At 38.4% G+C, this 19,604-nt stretch overlaps 1 protein-coding gene across 1 annotated transcript in view; it reads right to left on the reverse strand.

Annotated features, from left to right (window-relative positions):
- The window catches only part of RARB (retinoic acid receptor beta), a 505,987-nt gene extending 487,101 nt beyond the window's left edge, over positions 1-18,886 (reverse strand). Inside the window, exon 1 of the mRNA XM_035724196.1 lies at positions 18,864-18,886. The gene's annotated coding sequence lies outside the window, so the exon portion shown is untranslated. The remainder of the gene's footprint in view (positions 1-18,863) is intronic.
- Between the last annotated feature and the right edge of the window lie 718 nt (positions 18,887-19,604).

Below are 19,604 nucleotides of genomic sequence, written 5' to 3' on the forward strand. Positions count from 1 at the left end.
CGGGGTAAATACCCAGTAGTGCAATTGCTGGGTAATACGGTAGCTCTATTTTCAACTTTCGGGAGGAATCTCCAAACTGTTTTCCAGAGTGGCTGCACCAGCTTGCATTCCCACCAACAGTGTAGGAGGGTTCCCCTTTCTCCACATCCTCGCTAACATCTGTCATTTCCGGACTTGTTAATTTTAGCCATTCTGACTGGTGTGAGGTGGTATCGCATCGAGGTTTTGATTTGGAGTTTCCTGATGCCAAGCAACGTTGAGAACTTTTTCAGGCGTCTGTTGGCAGTTTGGATGTCTTCTTTGGAAAAATGTCTGTTCATGTCTTCTGCCAATTTCTTGATTGGATTATTTTTTCTTTGGGTGTTGAGTTTGATAAGTTCTTCATAGATTTTGGATACTAGCCCTTTATCTGATATGTCATTTGCAAATATCTTCTCCCATTCTGTCGGTTGTCTTTTGGTTTTGTTGACTGTTTCCTTTGCTGTGCAAAAGCTTTTTATCTTGATGAAGTCCCAGTAGTTCATTTTTGCCCTTGCTTCCCTTGCCTTTGGCAATGTTTCTAGGAAGAAGTTGCTGTGGCTGAGGTCGAAGAGGTTGCTGCCTGTGTTCTCCTCTAGGATTCTGATGGACTCCTGTCTCACATTTAGGTCTTTCATCCGTTTTGAGTTTATTTTTGTGTGGTGATTTAAGGAAATGGTCCAGTTTCATTCTTTTGAATGTGGCTGTCCAATTTTCCCAACACCATTTGTTGAAGAGACTGTCTTTTTTCCATTGGACATTCTTTCCTGCTTTGTCGAAGATTAGTTGACCATAGAGTTTAGGGTCCATTTCTGGGCTCTCTATTCTGTTCCATTGATCTATGTGTCTGTTTTTGTGCCAGTACCATACTGTCTTGATGATGACAGCTTTGTAATAGAGCTGGAAGTCCAGAATTGTGATGCCACCAGCTTTGTTTTTCATTTTCAACATTCATCTGGCTACTCGGGGTCTTTTCTGGTTCCATACAAATTTTAGAATTATTTGTTCCATTTCTTTGAAAAAACTTGATGGTATTTTGATAGAAATTGCATTAAATTTGTAGATTGCTCTAGGTAGCATTGACATCTTCACAATATTTGTTCTTCCAATCCATGAGCATGGAACGTTTTTCCACTTCTTTGTGTCTTCCTCAATTTCTTTCATGAGTATCTTATAGTTTTCGGAGCACAGATCCTTTGCCTCTTTTGTTAGATTTATTCCTAGGTATCTTATGGTTTTGGGTGCAGTTGTAAATGGGATCGACTCCTTAATTTCTCTTTCTTCTGTTTTGTTGTTGGTGTATAGGAATGCCACTGATTTCTGTGTATTGATTTTATATCCTGCCACTTTACTGAATTCCTGTATGAGTTCTAGCAGTTTTGGGGTGGAGTCTTTTGGGTTTTCCACATAAAATATCGTATCATCTGCAAAGAGTGAGAGTTTGATTTCTTTGCTGATTCGGATGCCTTTTATTTCTTTTTGTTGTCTGACTGCTGTGGCTAGGACTTCTAGTACTATTTTGAATAGCAGTGGTGACAGTGGACATCCCTGCCGTGTTCCTGACCTCAGGGGGAAAGCTCTCAGCTTTTCCCCATTGAGAATGATATTCGCTGTAGGTTTTTCATAGATGGCTTTTATGATATTGAGGTATGTACCCTCTATCCCTACACTCTGAAGAGTTTTAATCCAGAAAGGATGCTGTACTTTGTCAAATACTTTCTCTGTATCTATTGAGAGGATCATATGGTTCTTGTTCTTTCTTTTATTAATGTATTGTATCACATTGATTGACTTGTGGATGTTGAACCAACCTCACAGCTCAGGAATAAATCCCACTTGGTCGTGGTGAATAATCCTTTTATTGTACTGTTGGATCCTATTGGTTAGTATTTTTGTGAGAATTTTTACATCCATGTTCATCAGGGATATTGGTCTGTAATTCTCCTTTTTGCTGGGGTCTTTGTCTGATTTTGGGATCAAGGTAATGCTGGCCTCATAAAACAAGTTTGGAAGTTTTCCTTCCATTTCTATTTTTTGGAACAGTTTCAGAAGAATAGGTATTAATTCTTCTTTAAATGTTTGGTAGAATTCCCCTGGGAAGCCATCTGGCCCTGGGCTCTTGTTTCTTGGGAGATTTTTGATGACTGCTTCAATTTCCTTAGTGGTTATAGGTCTGTTCAGGTTTTCTATTTCTTCCTGGTTCAGTTTTGGTAGTTGATACTTCTCTAGGAATGCATCCATTTCTTCCAGATTATCTAATTTGCTGGCATGGAGTTGCTCATAATATGTTCTTATAATTGTTTGTATGTCTTTGGTGTTGATTGTGATCTCTCCTCTTTCATTCATGATTTTACTTATTTGGGTCATTTCTCTTTTCTTTTTGATAAGTCTGGCCAGGGGGTTATCAATCTTATTAATTCTTTCAAAGAACCAGCTCCTAGTTTCGTTGATCTGTTCTACTGTTCTTTTGGTTTCTATTTCATTGATTTCTGCTTTGATCTTTATTATTTCTCTTCTCCTGCTGGATTTAGGCTTTATTGGCTGTTCTTTCTCCAGCTCCTTTAGGTAGAGGGTTAGGTTGTGTATTTGAGACCTTTCTTGTTTCTTGAGAAAGGCTTGTATTGCTATATACTTTCCTTTTAGGACTGCCTTTGCTGCATCCCAAAGATTTTGAACAGTTGTGCGTTCATTTTTACTTGTTTCCATGAATTTTTTTAAATTCTTCTTTAATTTCCTGGTTGACCCATTCATTTTTTAGTAGGATGCTCTTTAGCCTCCATGTATTTGAGTTCTTTCTGACTTTCCTCTTGTGATTGGGTTCTAGTTTCAAAGCATTGTGGTCCGAAAATATGCAGGGAATGTTCCCAATCTTTTGGTAGCAGTTGAGACCTGATTTGTGGCCTAGGATGTGATCTATTCTGGAGAACGTTCCATGGGCACTAGAGAAGAATGTGCATTCTGTTGCTTTGGGATGGAATGTTCTGAATATATGTGTGAAGGCCATTTGGTCCAGTGTGTCATTTAAAGTCTTTATTTCCTTGTTGATCTTTTGCTTAGATAATCTGTCCATTTCATTGAGGGGGGTGTTAAAGTCCCCTACTATTATTGTATTGTTGTGGATGTGTTTCTTTGCTTTTGTTATTAATTGGCTTATATAGTTGGCTGCTCCCATGTTAGGAGCATAGATATTTACAATTGTTAGATCTTCTTGTTGGATAGACCCTTTAGAGTATGATATAGTGTCCTTCCTCATCTCTTATTATTGTCTTTGGTTAAAATCTAATTTGTTGGGGCGCCTGGGTGGCTCAGTTGGTTAAGCGACTGCCTTCCGCTAAGGTCATGATCCTGGAGTCCCGGGATCGAGTCCCACATTGGGCTTCCTGCTCAGCAGGGAGTCTGCTTCTCTCTCTGACCCTCTTCCCTCTCATGCTCTCTATCTCCCATTCTCTCTCTCTCAAATAAATAAATAAATAAATAATCTTTAAAATCTAATTTTTCTGATATAAGGATTGCCACCCCAGTTTCTTTTGGTGTCCATTAGCATGGTAAATTGTTTTCCACCCCCTCACTTTCAATCTGGAGGTATCTTTGGGTCTAAAATGAGTCTCTTGCAGACAGCATATCGATGGGTCTTGTTTTTTTTATCCAATCTGATAGCCTGTGTCTTTTGATTGGGGCATTTAGCCCATTTACATTCAGGGTAACTATTGAAAGATATGAATTTAGTGCCATTGCATTGCCTGTAAGGTGACTGTTACTGTATATTGTGTATACTGTGTTCCTTTCTGGTCTATGTTACTTTTAGGCTCTCCCTTTGCTTAGAGGACCCCTTTCAACATTTCTTGTAGGGCTGGTTTCGTGTTTGCAAGTTCTTTTAGTTTCTGTCTGTACTGGAAGCTTTTTATCTGTTCTTCTATTCTCAGTGACAGCTTAGCTGGATATAGTATTCTTGGCTGCATCTTTTTCTCGTTTAGTGCTCTAAATATATCATGCCAGTCTTTTCTGGCCTTCCAGGTCTCTGTGGATAGGTCTGTTGCCAGTCTAACATTTCTACCATTGTAGGTTACGGACCTCTTGTCCCGAGCGTCTTTCAGGATTTTCTCTTTGTCTCCGAGACTTGTAAGTTTTACTATTAGATGTCAGGGTGTTGCCCTATTTTTGTTGATTTTGAGGGGGGTTCTCTGTGCCTCCTGGATTTTGATGCCTGTTTCCTTCCTCAAATTAGGGAAGTTCTCTGCTATAACTTGCTCCGGTATACCTTCTGTCTCTCTCTCTCTCTCTCTCTTCTTCTTCTGGGATCCCAAGTATTCTAATATTGTTTAGTCTTAGGTATCGCTTATCTCTTGAATTCTGCCCTCCTGATCCAGTAGTTGTTTATCACTCTTCTTCTCAGTTTCTTTATTCTCCATCATTTGGTCTTCTATATCACTAATTCTCTCTTCTGCCTCATTTATCCTAACAGTTAGAGCCTGCATTTTTTATTGCCTTTAGTAGCCTTTTTTATTTCAACTTGATTAGATTTTAGTTCTTTTATTTCTCCAGAAAGGTTTTCTCTAGTATCTTCCACGCTTTTTTCAAGCCCAGCTAGTATCTTTATAATCGTCATTCTGAACTCTCGTTCCAACATCTAATGTCCGTATTGATTAGGTCTCTGGCAGTCGGTACTGCCTCTTATTCTTTTTATTGAGGTGAGTTTTTCCATCTTGTCATTTTGTCCAGAGGAGAATAGATGAATGAGAGAACAAAATGCTAACAGGGTAAAAACAACTCCAAAAAATATACACTAAACTAATCAGAAGAGACCTGAAACCGGGGGAAAAGAAAGGGAAAGAAAGAAAAAAGAAAAGGAAAAAAAAAAAGAATATGATCAAATGTGATCAGGCTGGTGAATAGATCAGTGCCACACACTAGATTTGGGGCATATTTTGGTCTGTGAAGAAACTGCCTCCCAAAATTTTAAAGAAAGAAAAGCTTATATATGTACAAAAATAAGGGTAAATATGATGAGGGGATAGAGTATGATTGTAAAGATGAAAATTATAAAAGATTTTGTAAAAGTAATTGATAAGATAAGAAGTTGGCTGAAAAAAGAAAGAAGAGAAATTTAAAAAAGGGGGGGAAAGAATGTGATCAGGCAGGAGACTAGAACAAAGCCATACACTAGAGATTTAGGGTATATTTTGGTCTGTTAGAAGAAAGTGTATCCCAAAATTTTAAAGAGAGAACAACTTATATATATATATACCAAAAATAGGCTTAACTGCAATGAAGGGATAGAATATGACTCTAAAAATGAAGAATAAAAAAGATTTTTAAAAAGATTGATAAGATGTTGGTTGACGAAGGGAAAAGGAAAAATAAAAAAAATACAAAAAGAAAAATTACAAAAAAATACAAAAAAAGAAAATTAAAAAAATTAACTTTGAAAGACTAAGGAATCAGGGGGAAAATAGCCATGAATTCTATGTGCAGTATTCCCTTAGCGCTGGAGTTCTGCCGTTCTCATTGATCAGTAAACTTGGTCTTGGCTGGCAGTTCTTGCTGATCTTCTGGGGGAGGGGCCTGTTGCCGTGGTTCCCAAATGTCTTTGTGGGAGGCGGAATTGCCCTACCCTTGCCAGTCTGGGCTAAGTAATCTGCTCACGTTTGCTCTCAGGAAGTTTTGTTCCCTGCAAGCTTTCTGTACAGCTTTGGAGGATGACAGTGAAATGGCGGCCTTCCAATCTCCGCCCTGGAGGAGCCGAGAACTCGGGGCCCCGCTCCTCAGTGTGCCCCCAGAGAAAAGCAGTCAGTCACTCCCATCTCCCCGGTCTCCGGCCGCACTCCGTGCTCACCCGGCCTGTGACCGAGGGTCTCTATCTCTGGCACACGACCCCATGTGGAGTCTCCAAACCCAGCAGATCCCTGCGGTGTGCTCCCATGCTGCTCCTCCTGGGGGAAGAAGGTGAGTCTCCCCGGATTCTACCGCTTGTTGGGTCCCTGCTGGAAGTGCAGGGGCCAGACTGTGCTGTGGATCACGGTTTATGGCAACCCCGAGCTGAGAGCCCGCGCCTCTGCTCTGTCTCTGCAGCCGGCTTCCCCGCTCGGGTACCTGGGAGCTCTGCTGCACTCAGGCACCCCCGGTCTTTCTGTGACCCCGAGGGTCCTGAGACCACACTGTCCCAGCGAGGGTTCCACCCTCCCCCCCACCCCTACTTAGCCACTGGAGCGACGTCCCTCAGTGGAGCCGACTTCTAAAAGTTATGATTTTGTGCTCCGCTGCTCTATCACTCGCCAGAAGCGGCCGACAGAGGCCCCCTCCCCCGCCGTCTATCCTCCCGAATATTGCCTCGGATTCACTTCTCCGCACGTCCTACCTTCCAGAAAGTGGTCGCTTTTCTGTTCAGAGTGTTGCTGCTATTCTTTTCTTCAATCTCCTGTTGAGTTCGTGGGTGTTCAGAATGGTTTGAAAGCTATCTAGCTGAATTCCTGGGACCAGATGAAATTTAGGTCTCCTACTCCTCTGCCACCTTGCTCCTCCCCCCTGCAACTATTATTAATCACTACTGTATTCTTTGTGTACTGTATAAGTACTAAAATTTTCATATAATTGTATCTCTGTCTGAAAGATGTTTAATAATGCAATACTGCTGTATTTAGGTACCTAGAGGGTTTTTTTGGGGGGGTCTTATATTGATCATCTCATATAACTCAAACAGCACCCAGCACAACCTTTGATACCAGTGACTTCTAGTTAAGTGTGTACAATATTGAATTAGAAATATGTCTATTTGGTTAAGACTTCAAATGAACATTTCTTATTGTCACTGTTATAGGTTAAATTATGTACCTGCCCCTCTTAAAAAAAAATAAAAAGATGAAGTGTTAATCTCTGAATGTGATCTTATTTTGAAATAGAATTACTGAAGATATAATTAGGTTAAAGTCACAGTGGAATAAGAAGGGCCCCTAATCCACTAGGATTCAGTGTCTTATAAGATGGCAGCCATGTGAAGTCAGAAAGACACAGGGAAAATACAGGGTGATGGGAAAGGTGGAGACTTGCCCCCTACAGGTTTCAGCATGGCCCTGCAGACACCTTGAATTTAGACCTCTAGCGACCAGAAGAACTGAGAGATGATAAATTTGTTTTAAGCCACCCCTTTCGTGAAACTTCATTCCAGCAGCCCTAGGAAACTGTGGACACAACTCTGCCTCACAGAATCATTCACAACAGTAGTTGAATAGCATGTGCTTCTTAAATGGAGGACACACCAAAATACAGACTGTTCATTTTGGGTCCAACATTTATATATGGAATATTTGCCACTGGGATCAAAACAGACCCAATCTGTACCAGCAATATGATGCTTCATTCATCTAATCTTCCTTCCTCACAAATTTTTCCAAATATTTCAGATGTTCTTGATATCTACCAGATAAAACATTATGACAGTGCATACACCGGGAGCCTCAGGGGACTGATCACGGGTGTCAGAGAAGAATCCTGCTGAGATTTAGAATGACTTCACCATTTATACCCAGGCAGGTAGGCAGCGAGACATGGGGGAGATTTTCAAGGCAGACAGGCAGACTTCAGAAGCAAGATCACCTTAGAAAGTTTCCAGAGTTCTTTTGGTGCCCTTCAAACTATTCAATATAAAATCATTCCTTGCTTGGGTGGAAAAATGCAGCATATAAATTTGGTACAATATATGCCAGTTAATTCAACAAAATGTCCAAGTGACTGGGAAAACCCTTAGAAAAGGTTTACTTTCTGTGTCACCAGGGAACTGAGTGATAGGAAGGGAAGCTCATGAAAATGAGATTTTCTCTAACTTCTGCCTACAGTGAATAAATCAATGAGATTTTTCACGTCCCCTCAATATCAATGAGTTCATCTCATAAACAGGCAAGTATTTACAGACTCCAGAAACATCTCTCTCTAGTCTTCCTTCATTTTGTTCCCCTCCCAGCCTAATTGTTTTCCCTTCACTCTACCATCTCCTTCCTTGCCCTTCTTCTTTTCTTTACAGAGCTATAGGAGAGAAGATTTGTCTGACAACTGCTAACTCTTATCTCTTTGCTTCTAAAAGCCAGGATGAGTGTGGGGTTCTTGACTTTGTCAGGTTTGGTTTGGTTTTGTTTTTTTTTAAAAAGAAGATTTAGTCTCCCTGCCCTGAACTGGGTTTAGGGTAATTGTGTATCTGCTTGAGGGCTGAATGCAATCTCTAGCCTTTTTCATAAAGTTTATGGCCCTGGTGCCCTTTTAAAAGTCTCATGTGGCTGATTGATAGGCTCATTTCTGATACTAACCATAAAGAATTGGCCATCCTGAAGATAAGCTGCTCCTCCCCTGAGCATTACAGGAGGTAAAGGCAGGCACCATTATAGATGAGGCCACCATTATAGATGGCACTTCTTGCCTCAATCAGATTCATCCGTCAGTGGCCCAGGCAGTGCTCTGCGCTGAGGGACTGCACCACAGGACGCAGAAGCTCAGTCAAATCCTTTCAGTTAATGGGTGTCTAAGGATTAAAACATCATCATGGATGGGACAAAGAAAACAGTAACTAATATCCCATTTCCTAACTTCTGTTTTCTCTTGGTGTCATTAACCAAGGCAGAAGTTGTCAGACTCACAGAGTCTTCATCATTCAATAATTTGAGACTTTTCATTTAATCTAAGTATTCCTCAAATTTTACGCCTTTAATATTTGTTCTTTTAGTTTTTGTGTCAATCTATTGAGGTGCTCAAACTAGCTTTCAAATATCGCTCCACGGAACAGGTGTGGTAATTAGTGATTCTTCCCGACTTCTAAGACTTGTATGTTCTGGGTCCAAACAAGTTATAAGTTCTTATAAAAAAAAAAAAAAAAAGGCAAAGATCGGGGAAAGGATGGACAGGGAGGAAAAGGAGTTGAGGAGCAAGGAGATACCTACACTCACACAGGGGGGAGGAAGGGGGTGCACAGAGCGGAAGGGGAGGGATTTTGTGTATGTTCTAATCTATTTTTTTTTTTTTTTTTGGTTATAACTTAATTCTTAACTGAAGATTTAATTTCTTGGAGTAAAGGGAGTTAATTTGCAACTAGCCAAAAACTGACATGGAGAGACGTTGCAGAAGAGAGATAAAACCTGGCTGCCTATCAAAGGCAGGAAAAGCAAGGAGAAAGAAGGAATCAAAGACCAGAAGGAAATGGCAGCGACAACTTAGGAGAAGCAGTTGTGGGAAGGAAGATTTACTCATCAAGTATTTACTCAACACTTTTCATAGAGTACTAGGACTAGGGTTATATCAGAGGTAAGACAGTCAATGCACATAAGGAACCCACATTTTAAATAATGGAAACACCAGAACCATACACCAAATAATCACATTAACATGTTAAAATGTTGTAAAAGGCATTTGGAGATGCTGCCAACGCCTCTGCATTTACTCCCCTCTGGTTTCTTGCTAACATCTCATAAAACAGCTCTTGTGAGTGTCACCAATAACATTTATGTTGCTAAACCTAATGATTATCTTTCAGACCCTATTAACAGATAGCATTTTGTCCAATGGACTACTTCCTCCATCTTGAAACATTCTTTGCTTGTGTCCACTGGATCCCACATTTTCTGGTTTTTCAGCTACTTCTGTTTCATTTCCATTTCTTTCTCAAGCTCACCTCCTCCTGCCCACCATTAAATGTCTTTAAGTTTTGGACCTGTGTTTACTTCTCCTCTTTATACTCTCTTAGGGAATATAACTCAACATGTGGCCTCAGTTACCTTTAATATACCAAGAACACTCCAATGGTCTCTCCAGGCAGACTTTTCCCTCTAGAAGCTATGTGAAATGCTTGCCTCTCCCAGATGCCCATTCAAGGTCGGCCACACCCTTGCTAAGGCACTTCCTCAGTGAGTTCGTGTCTGCCTATATCTGCCAGTTAGGACCTACGTATTATTCACCTGTGCATCTTCAGTGTTTAACGCAGTGTCTGGCACGTGGTGGGGGTTCACTGTTCGCTCAGCTGTTGACTGAAATTAGGGCAGGGCTCACGGGAAGGATGGCCCAGCATCAAACTTGGGTGAATACAGGACTGGACAGGTAAGCTAAAATAATCAACAGAAAAACTTTTCAGATGTTAATCTGTTAATTTTGAGGACCATAAGATAGGGACAAAGAAGTAAACAGGGACTTAACAAAGGATTTTTACTTTTTTTGATATTAGAATTTTCTACAGTGTATATATACTACTTTTATTGATTTTTTTAAATTAAAGTTCTTTTGCGGTCTGCCTTACGTATTGATAGGGCAAGAGAGAAAGGTATGTGTGCATACACCCGCAATCAGGGTAATGAAATAAAGAAGAGGAACGTGAACACTAGCAGAAATTATAGGAGTTGAAATTCCAGGAGTTAGAACCCGTTTTTCTTCAATAAACAGCACTGTGCAAATTCTTCAATAGATAGTTGCACAAATTGTCTTCATTTCTAAGTGACTTTTAGGGAGAACTAGGCCAAGAGAAATTATTTACTCAAATGAGTTGTCACTCCTAATTTGCAAGAATTAAACACAGAAAAGCATTTGTACATAATAAATGTGACAGTAGCAAATGCTCTCCTGAATGATCACTCAGACTACAATCTTTACTGATGAGTACTAGACACCGACATCCTAGTCAACCAATTCAAGCCATCAAAATAAACAATCCCTTATGAAAATGAAAATTGAATTATTACACTGGAGAAATTGAAAGGATGTTTTATCAAAGGCAATTTGTCTATTATCTGACAGCCTTGGAAAACAACAAGAAAGTCACGTCTCTCACATTAAAATGAAAAGGCAGCAGCTTCTTTAGACATCACAGTAATGAGGGAGGCTTGGGTGATTCAGGAAAAAAAGAAAAGTTTATTCTATAGCTGGCACTGTCCAACTTTTTCATCCTTGTGTTCCAGCGGGGGTGGGCGGTAGGGCACATCGCCGCACTAGTTAATGATTCAGAGAGGAAAGCAGTACAAAGTTCTTCCTTTTAAAAATTATTCCTTTAAGAAACCGTTCCCTTTATTATGAAAAGAGAGGGATTCTACAGAGCAACCTCAAAGGCCAGAGTGTTTGAACCATGAGCTATACTAACAGCAGTTTCCTCCTCCAAGGTCAGCCACCAGTGACTCTCATCCATGAGCCAGCTTTCTGGCATTATTTTTCACATGGCTGAGTTCTGCAGGACATTCATATCCTAGAGCCTCAGATATGGTACACCAAATATTACCTAACTACACATTTATTTAAGGGACTTTTAGTTTTTACCCACCACGATAAGGAAAGTAGCCAAGATTTCTGGGCATGCTTTGGCTGAAACAATCACATTCATGTCTATGTCTTGGGCATGGTTGTTAAATGAACATGGGTATAGCAACAGAAATTGATCAGAATATGTGGCACATCTAGTGAAAATACTTGTAAAATGCTAGAATCAGTGCAGTGTAACACTATCAACACTAGCTAGTGTTCTTCATAGACTTCAAAGTATCATTTATGTTACTGCTGTAACTTAACACGTTCCTTGAGTAACTAAGCTTTCAGCTTTCTTTTTAAATGGACCGTCTAGAGGAAAAGCATGGTCATTAATCCAATAATTAGTTCTTTAATGCCCATATTTCAGAAAGCTAAAGTTTCCCTAAAGTAGTATTTGATGTAGATAGGAACTATATGAAAACCAGGTGAATGTCAGATTGTTTGCAAGGGGTTTTCATAACCAACATAACTAACAAAAACTTCCTAAGAATGTTGGAGTAACTCCAGAAAGGGGAAAAAAATAAAAAATAAGATGAAGTTCTAGAATGGTACTTAAAATCAAGTGTACTTAACCAATCTATTATGTTCTCCAACTAAATGATCCTCATTGATCAGTACCCTTGTAGCTAAACACCTCGGTGGGTGAAAGATTTCGTTTCTAGGGCCTGGAAAGGCTGGTCCCATGTGCATGTGGTCTGCAGTTAACTTTGTGGACCTATAAGCATAGCAGGGTAGAGAGATTCAGAACTCTGCCACTTTCCAGTTGTATGGTCTCACAACTTCCATCTCCTAAACAGAATCTGGGAAAACACCACCTTTCCTCTAATAGAAGAAAAGCTAATATGTATATATACAAAAGTATTAGTTCCCTATGTGCCTTATGTACATTTTAGAATAGTTGTGGGTAAAGTTGCCTCCTTTCAAGGATGGCATTTTTTTTCTCCTCTTGGAACAATTAGCTGCATGAACCATAAACATCTCCTGATAATACCACAAGGATGTTTCAGTGAGCACTAAGCAAGAGCCTCTCCCTCCCCCACTTTTTTTTTTTTTTTTTTTGGATAACCTACACCTCTATGTGAAAAAAACTAAAACTAATGCCATTTTTGATTGCTGATGTCATGGACATTGGAAAGAATATTGAAGCTGTACATCAAAAAGATATTTTAGGGATAAGTCAGCATAAGAATAAAATAGGGCTCTCGGGCTCTCATGAAATTGAGAGATCTCTTTTGTATCAAAGTATATTTATGAGATAATATTTCAACAGAAATGGAGAAAAAATGGAAATCCGTTGCCATTATATTACTATTTTGTTGAAATGCCAATCTTATAATGAAATCTAAAATTCCAGCTCTCATATCCTAAAGTGGATTCCTGCTTGCTTTAATCTTGGTTATCATTATATCGCTAAAGCAATCACTGAAATTAGCTTTGGCATTTACAAAAAGGGAAGATAGGCCTGACCTTCGTCCCTGCCCCTGGCTTTCCTAACAGCCCCTTCCCTCCCCGTAGCTCTGTGGCTGCCCCTGACAACAAAAGTTCACAAAAACCCAACTGCAGCCAGAAATGGGGAGATGGTTGTCATCTGGAATTTGGGAATCCCAGTGTTCCCTAACTGAGCACCACTAAAAAATGGAGGATTTGTTAATACTGCTTCAGCTCACCCAAATCACACCTTCTCCTGAGACCTCTTCTTCATTACCAGTCCCTCTCTTATCTCGAGGCCAGGTCTGAAAATGTGAGCCTGTGTAAGGCCCCAACCTCCCAGGGTCTAGGTTACCTCATTTGTAAAAGAAATGTCTTGAACTACATCATCTACAGTCCCCCTTAGGCCCCAAGATTTCATGACTGCTTTAGTCTTTAAATTGTTCCTTAAACTTCAGGTAAGCTGGTTCTACCAGCATGAATTTTGGTTTTTTTCATCACCAACTTTCATTATTTCTATTTACATTAGTACACTTGTTTTTTACTTGAATAAATGTGTTGAAGATGGATAAGTTATAATCTTCCAAAAGCCATAAATCAGCTTCACTGACCTCAAACAGAAGATCAACGATAAAAAGTATGGAAATTTAATTGAGTTCTGGTTAGATGGCATGGCCCGAGTTTAGCTCTGAGACTCAGGACCGGTCTGTCTTTGTTAAAGAAGGCTACAGCAGGTGAAACGCCATCAAATAGCCTCTCTTACTGGGAGAATCAGAAATTTTGGGAGATCGGAAAGGGGCATGAGATACTCTCTGGGCTGGAGGATTTAAATCATCACTGGTACCACCACTAGTGTAGAGCCCAGCTGCTGGGAAATCTTCTGTGGCTATTAAAAGGTAATGTTACCTTTCAGACTCAACTACAGATTACCAAAACACTCTGTTATTCTTCATCTTTATTACTCTCTAAGAAGTGATCTCAGAAATTGTCTAAAATGCCCAAGGAAAGTTATGTATTATTAAAAGTTGTTATTAGGATAATTCATAGACCATAAAGTTCACCTATTTGCAGCATACAATTCAATGTATCTATTACATTCAGAGTTGTGCCACCATCACCGTGACCTACTTTTACAATTTTCTCTCTCTGAAAAGAAACCCCACACCCATTAGCAGCAGCTCCTTATCTTCCTTCTGCCAGCCTCAGCACCAGACAACCAATAATCTACTTTCTATCTCTATATTTACATATTCTAGACATTTCCCATAAATGAAATCATACATGTCTTCTTTTGTCACTGGCTTCTTTCATTTAACATAGTGTTTTCAAGGTTTATTCAGGTTGGTACTTCACTTTTTACTACTGTAATACTTCATTGTATGGATGTACCACATTTATCCATTATCATTGCTGAAAACCTGAGTTGTCTCCATATTTTCACTAATTATGAACAACGCTCATAAACATGTATATAGTAGTTTTGTGCAGACATATTTTCATTTTTCTTGGGTATATATCTAAGGGTGGAATTTCTTGAAGATATGCATTTCAATGAAGATAACGCATTTTAAGTTATACATCAAAACATAATTCTAGGAGCACCTGGGTGGTTCAGTCAGTTGGTTGTCTGCCTTTGGCTCAGACAGATCATGATTGTAGGGTCCCGCGATGGAGCCCCGTGTTGGGCTCCCTGCTCAGTGGGGAGTCTGCTCTTCTCTCTCCCTTTGCCCCTTCCCCCCCAACTGCGGCTTGTGTGCTTTCTCTCTCAAATAAATAAAAATCTTAAAAAAACAAAAAACATAATTTTACAGTGAGTTACAGGACTAAAATAGATTCTGTACCTATTATTTTTATTGTTCTTTTTTCGCTCTTGTTATTTTCCATGCTTATATGCTAATCATATATTTCATTGGGAAAATGTAAAAAATTTGAAAGCACCTTTAATCAGAATGCATATTAAAAACAGATGACAAGATAAAATAACCTATTGATGGACACTTAGGCTGCTTCCCGGTTTTACCTATTGTAAATAATGCTGCAATAAACAGCTGCATTTAGAGGGGTGCATTTATCTTTTTGAATTAGTGTTTTCATTTTCCCTGGATAAATACTCAATAGTGGAATTATTGGATCGGATGGTATTTCTATTTGTAGTTTTTTAAAACAAATTTTGAAGAATCTCCATACTGTTTTCCCCAGTGGCTACACCAATTTACATTTCTGCCAATAGCAAATACAGTTCCTTTTTCTCCATAACCTCACCAACACTTGTTGTTTCTTGTCTTCTTGATTTTCTCCATTCTAACAGGCATGAGCGGATGTCTCATTGTGGTTTTGACTTGTATTTTCCAGATGATGAGTGACATTGAGCATCTCTTCATGTGTCTGTTGGCCATCTGTATGTCTTCTTTGGAAAAATGTTTATTCAGGTCCTCTGCCCACCTTTTAAATCAGAGTGTTGGCTTTTTTGGTGTTGAGTTGTGTGAGACCTTTATATATTTTGAATATTAACCTCTTATAGGATATCTCATTTGCAAATATAGTCTCTCATTCGGTAGGGTGTCTTTTTGTTTTGTTGATGGTTTTTTTTTTTTAAGATTTTATTTATTTGACAGAGAGAGACACAGCAAGAGAGAGAACACATGCAGAGGGAGTGGGAGAGGGAGAAGCAGGCTCCCCGCAGAGCAGGGAGCCTGATGCGGGGCTCGATCCCAGGACCCTGGGACCATGACCTGAGCCGAAGGCAGACGCTTAATGACTGAGCCGCCCAGGCGCCCCGGCTGATGGTTTCCTTTGCTCTGCAAAAGCCTTCTACTTAGATATAGGCCCAATAGTTTATTTTTGCTTTTGTTTCCCCTTGCCTTAGGAGAATATCCCATCGTATATTCTTGTCTCCTTTGCCATAGATTGATTATATGCAGATTTATTTCTGGGGTCTCTATCCTGTTCCATTGAGCTTTGTGTCTATTTTGTGCCAGTACCATACTGTTCTGATTAATACAGCTTCGCAGTGTATCTTGAAACCTGGGATGGTGATACCTCCAGCTTTGTTCTTCAGAAATTTCTCAGGATTCCTTCGGCTGTTTGGGAACTTCTGTAGTCCTATACAAATTTTAGTGTTACTTGTTCTAGTTTTGCAAAAAATGTTCTTGGCATTTTCATAGGGATTGCACTGAATCTGTAGATTGCTTTGGGTAACGTGGACATTTTGACAGGTGTTAATTCTTCCAATCCGTGCGTGTGAAGTATCTTTCCATTTCTATCATCTTCAAGTTCTTTTATCAGTGTTTTATAGTTTTCAAAGTACAGGCCTTTCACCTCTTTGGTTAAATTTATTCCTAGGTATTTTATTCTTTTTGGTTCAATTGTAAATGGTATTTTTTAAAATTTCTCTTTCTGCAACTTCACGGTGAGGGTATAGAAATGCTGCTAGTTTCTGGGTATTAATTTTGTATCCTGCCACTTTACTGAATTTATTACTTCTAATAATTTTCTGGTGGAATCCTTAGGATTTTCTATGTATAGGGTCATGTGGTTTGCAAATAGTGACAGTTTAACTTCTTCTTTACCAATATAGATGAATAAGGAAAAGGTGGTATATATACACAATGGACTATTACACAGCCATAAAAAGGTTGAGATCCTGCCATCTGAGACAACATGCATGGACCTAGCGGTTATCATACTAAGTGAAACAGGTCGGACTGAGAAAGACAAATACCGTATGATTCCACTCATAAATAGAATCTAAAAAGAAAAAATGTGAACAAAAAAGCAGAATCAGAACTATAAATACAGAGAGCAAAGTGATGGTTGCTAGAGGGGAGGGGAGGTTGGGCAAAATAGGTGAAGGGGAGAGGGAGATACAGGCCTCTGTTACGGACTGAGTAAGTCATGGGAATAAAAAGCATAGCATGAGGAATGCAGTCAATGATGTGATAGTCGTGATGTAATGGGACAGTATAGCTATACTTCTGGCGAACATAACACAATGTGTAAACTTGTCAAATCACCAAGTTGTACACCTGAAACTGATATAACATTGTGTGTCAAATATACATAAATGAATGAATGAATGAATAAGTAACCTACCTACTTCTTCAACTCCATGCCCAGAGACAAGTATTTTTTAAATTACAGGGTGTTATTTAAAAAAACAAAACAAAACAAGATTATATAATGTATATAACATATTTCTCACTTGCCACCAACATATTACCACGTCGTCTGACATAATTATACTGCATTTTAATAAGAACTACAGATTATTTCATTATATTGAGGCACCATGATTTGTCTAACCGGCCTTTGATTTTTTCTATTACAAACAAAGCACAATGAACATCTTGAACATATATCTTAGGAACTTGAGTGATCTCTAAGGGCAATTTTCTAAGAAGTTAGACAGTTGGGTCATAGGATACCTATTACTGGAATTTTAATAGATCGTGGCCAATTTCACTCCAAGAACAGTCATTTCACTTCATATTTCCACCTACAATGAAAGGCAGTGGAGATGTCCCTCTGCTCTCCCCATTGCTTGATGTTTTGAGGTTATCAAGCATACGTTTTGCCAGACTAAAACACAAAATACACTTTTTATATGTGTTTAAGTATTAGTATCTTTGCATCCTTTTCCCATCTTGTTTACTGGCCATTGATATTTCTTTGGGCGATATCTGATTCATACCATTTGTCTATTTAATTCCCACTGAATTGCTTATCCTATTCTTATGGATGTATCTACATGTGTATGTTGCCTGTTGGTTGACAAAAATGCTTTAGCTTTGTCTTTTGCCATAAAGATATTTTATATTTTTATGTTGTCTGTTTTTCTCACCACTTCTTCTTGACTCTGCCATCATTTCTCCTACTAAGTTGAAATGTCACTTCTTTCCTCCATTAAATTCCCATATTTTGATTTCATTCTAGACTCTATTCTGTGTCACTGATCTCCTTTATTCTTAAGCCAGTGCCAAAACGTTTTAATTGCTTAAGCTTCATTTTAATATGTACTGCGATCATCAAGTTAAAGAAGTTCATTTTCTAAAATGTTTTGACTATATCCACATACTTATTCTCACAAATGAACATTATATCAGCTTGAGTTATTTAACTTTTTCTCCAAATTGTATGCCATAATCATTAGTAATAATCTTTAATTAGTATAAAATGCTTTGCTCTCTGGAATATAAAATGGAAGAGATCAATATATTGGTGTGAAATTGCAGCATTAGAATCATTCCAGTTTACATTTAAATTTGGATGAAAGAAGCTGGCTCCTAATTAAGAAAAAGCAACAGCAAAATAAAGTAGAAGGAAGCTGTGTTCAAATCTTAAAGTCTTCAACTAGAACGTGTAACTCCACCAAGTAGAGAGAGAAACAAAGTTATTAAAGTCATTAAGAAATGCATTAAATAACTCCACCAAGTAGAGAAGAAAACAAAGTTATTAGGTCATTAAAAAATGCATTAAATTCCAAATGAATCAGAAAAAGCAATGAAGTTATTTGGAACTGCTATAGGAATTCTGTTTTAAAATAACCAATTGAATTTACCCAATAGGTTCACTTGAAGATTAAGTTAAAATATGATAATATGAGAAATTTATAGTTAAATAGCATTACATCAATTCCTTTTTTTTCCCCAGTACACTTTGTTTCTCTTTGCAATTCCTTGTATATACTTATCTTCCCAATTAAAAAAATAATGAATAATGGAGGAAATGATGGGTAAATGAAATTTTATTTTCACTGTAATTAGATTTCCCCTCTCAAGAATCTTCCATCTTCCTAAATCACTAGGAATTAAACTATAGTGTTTCCTTTACTGTAAAGTTCCATGCCAAGGATGTTAATCTTTTCTTGAGAAATCTCAGGACCACTCTAGCATAGTCATACCTAACCAAGCTTTGCTAAACATTTGAAAACATGAATTGTAAGAGAATCTATGTGATACAAGTCTTTAACTTGTTTAGGTAACAGTAAACATGGTTAATTCTTCCTTGCTCGAATGCTTCATCTATGCTGTACGAAATTTCTGCTTTTATCCCCACAACTCGTAATGGAAACCAAAACCTAGTTCTCTTATATCTATATCCAGGATATGTATCATGTTTACTGATCGAATTTCTTTATTTCTTTTTTCTTTACTCACCAGGTATGGCTCCTTGGGGACATCACATCATCTCTGCAGTACTCTATGTTACCTGTAAAATAAAGATCTGGGTTAGACAATCTTTCAAATTCCTTTTAATTCTAACATTCTGTCACTGTATTTAACATGGCGACTCAATTTTCTTAGTATCATTTAATTTTGATAACTACCAGTCATAAGCAAAGATATTTGCTGGAGAGCCTACTGTTTACCATTTCTATTAGAATATAGTCTTCATAGACCATTCACACTTCTCAGATAGTTTCACTATAATCTCTTTAAAGACAATAGCCACAGGATTTCTAAGATACCATCATATTTTCATAACTCCATCTAAAAGCAAATTTCTCATCAGATTATAACAAATTATGATTCTTGGGGATAAAGATTCTCTACCCTGATTTTGAACTTGTTTTCCCTAAGCAGGACTTATTTCTTGTTCCCGTTCTATTTATGTTCTTATTTCTAATTTGGTGACTTGCTTTTGTAAAGAACATCACCTTGAACTTTGTCCTCAGAATGCTCATATCCCAGAAGTTCCCATTTCCTCTAAATTAGATTTTGTTTATAATTTTAAAACATTACAAATCCTAAATCATTAAACATATATTTAAATTTCACGTAAGATAAAAGTAGTCATTTTTATAGTCATTTTGTGACTGCTACAATGACAAAACGTTAAAAATCAAAACAAGAACCTAGTTAAAGTGACACATGGAGAGAGGGGACATGTTTCCAGCT

The sequence above is a fragment of the Zalophus californianus genome, chromosome 1 (assembly GCF_009762305.2).
Source record: "Zalophus californianus isolate mZalCal1 chromosome 1, mZalCal1.pri.v2, whole genome shotgun sequence".
Lineage (NCBI taxonomy): Eukaryota > Metazoa > Chordata > Mammalia > Carnivora > Otariidae > Zalophus > Zalophus californianus.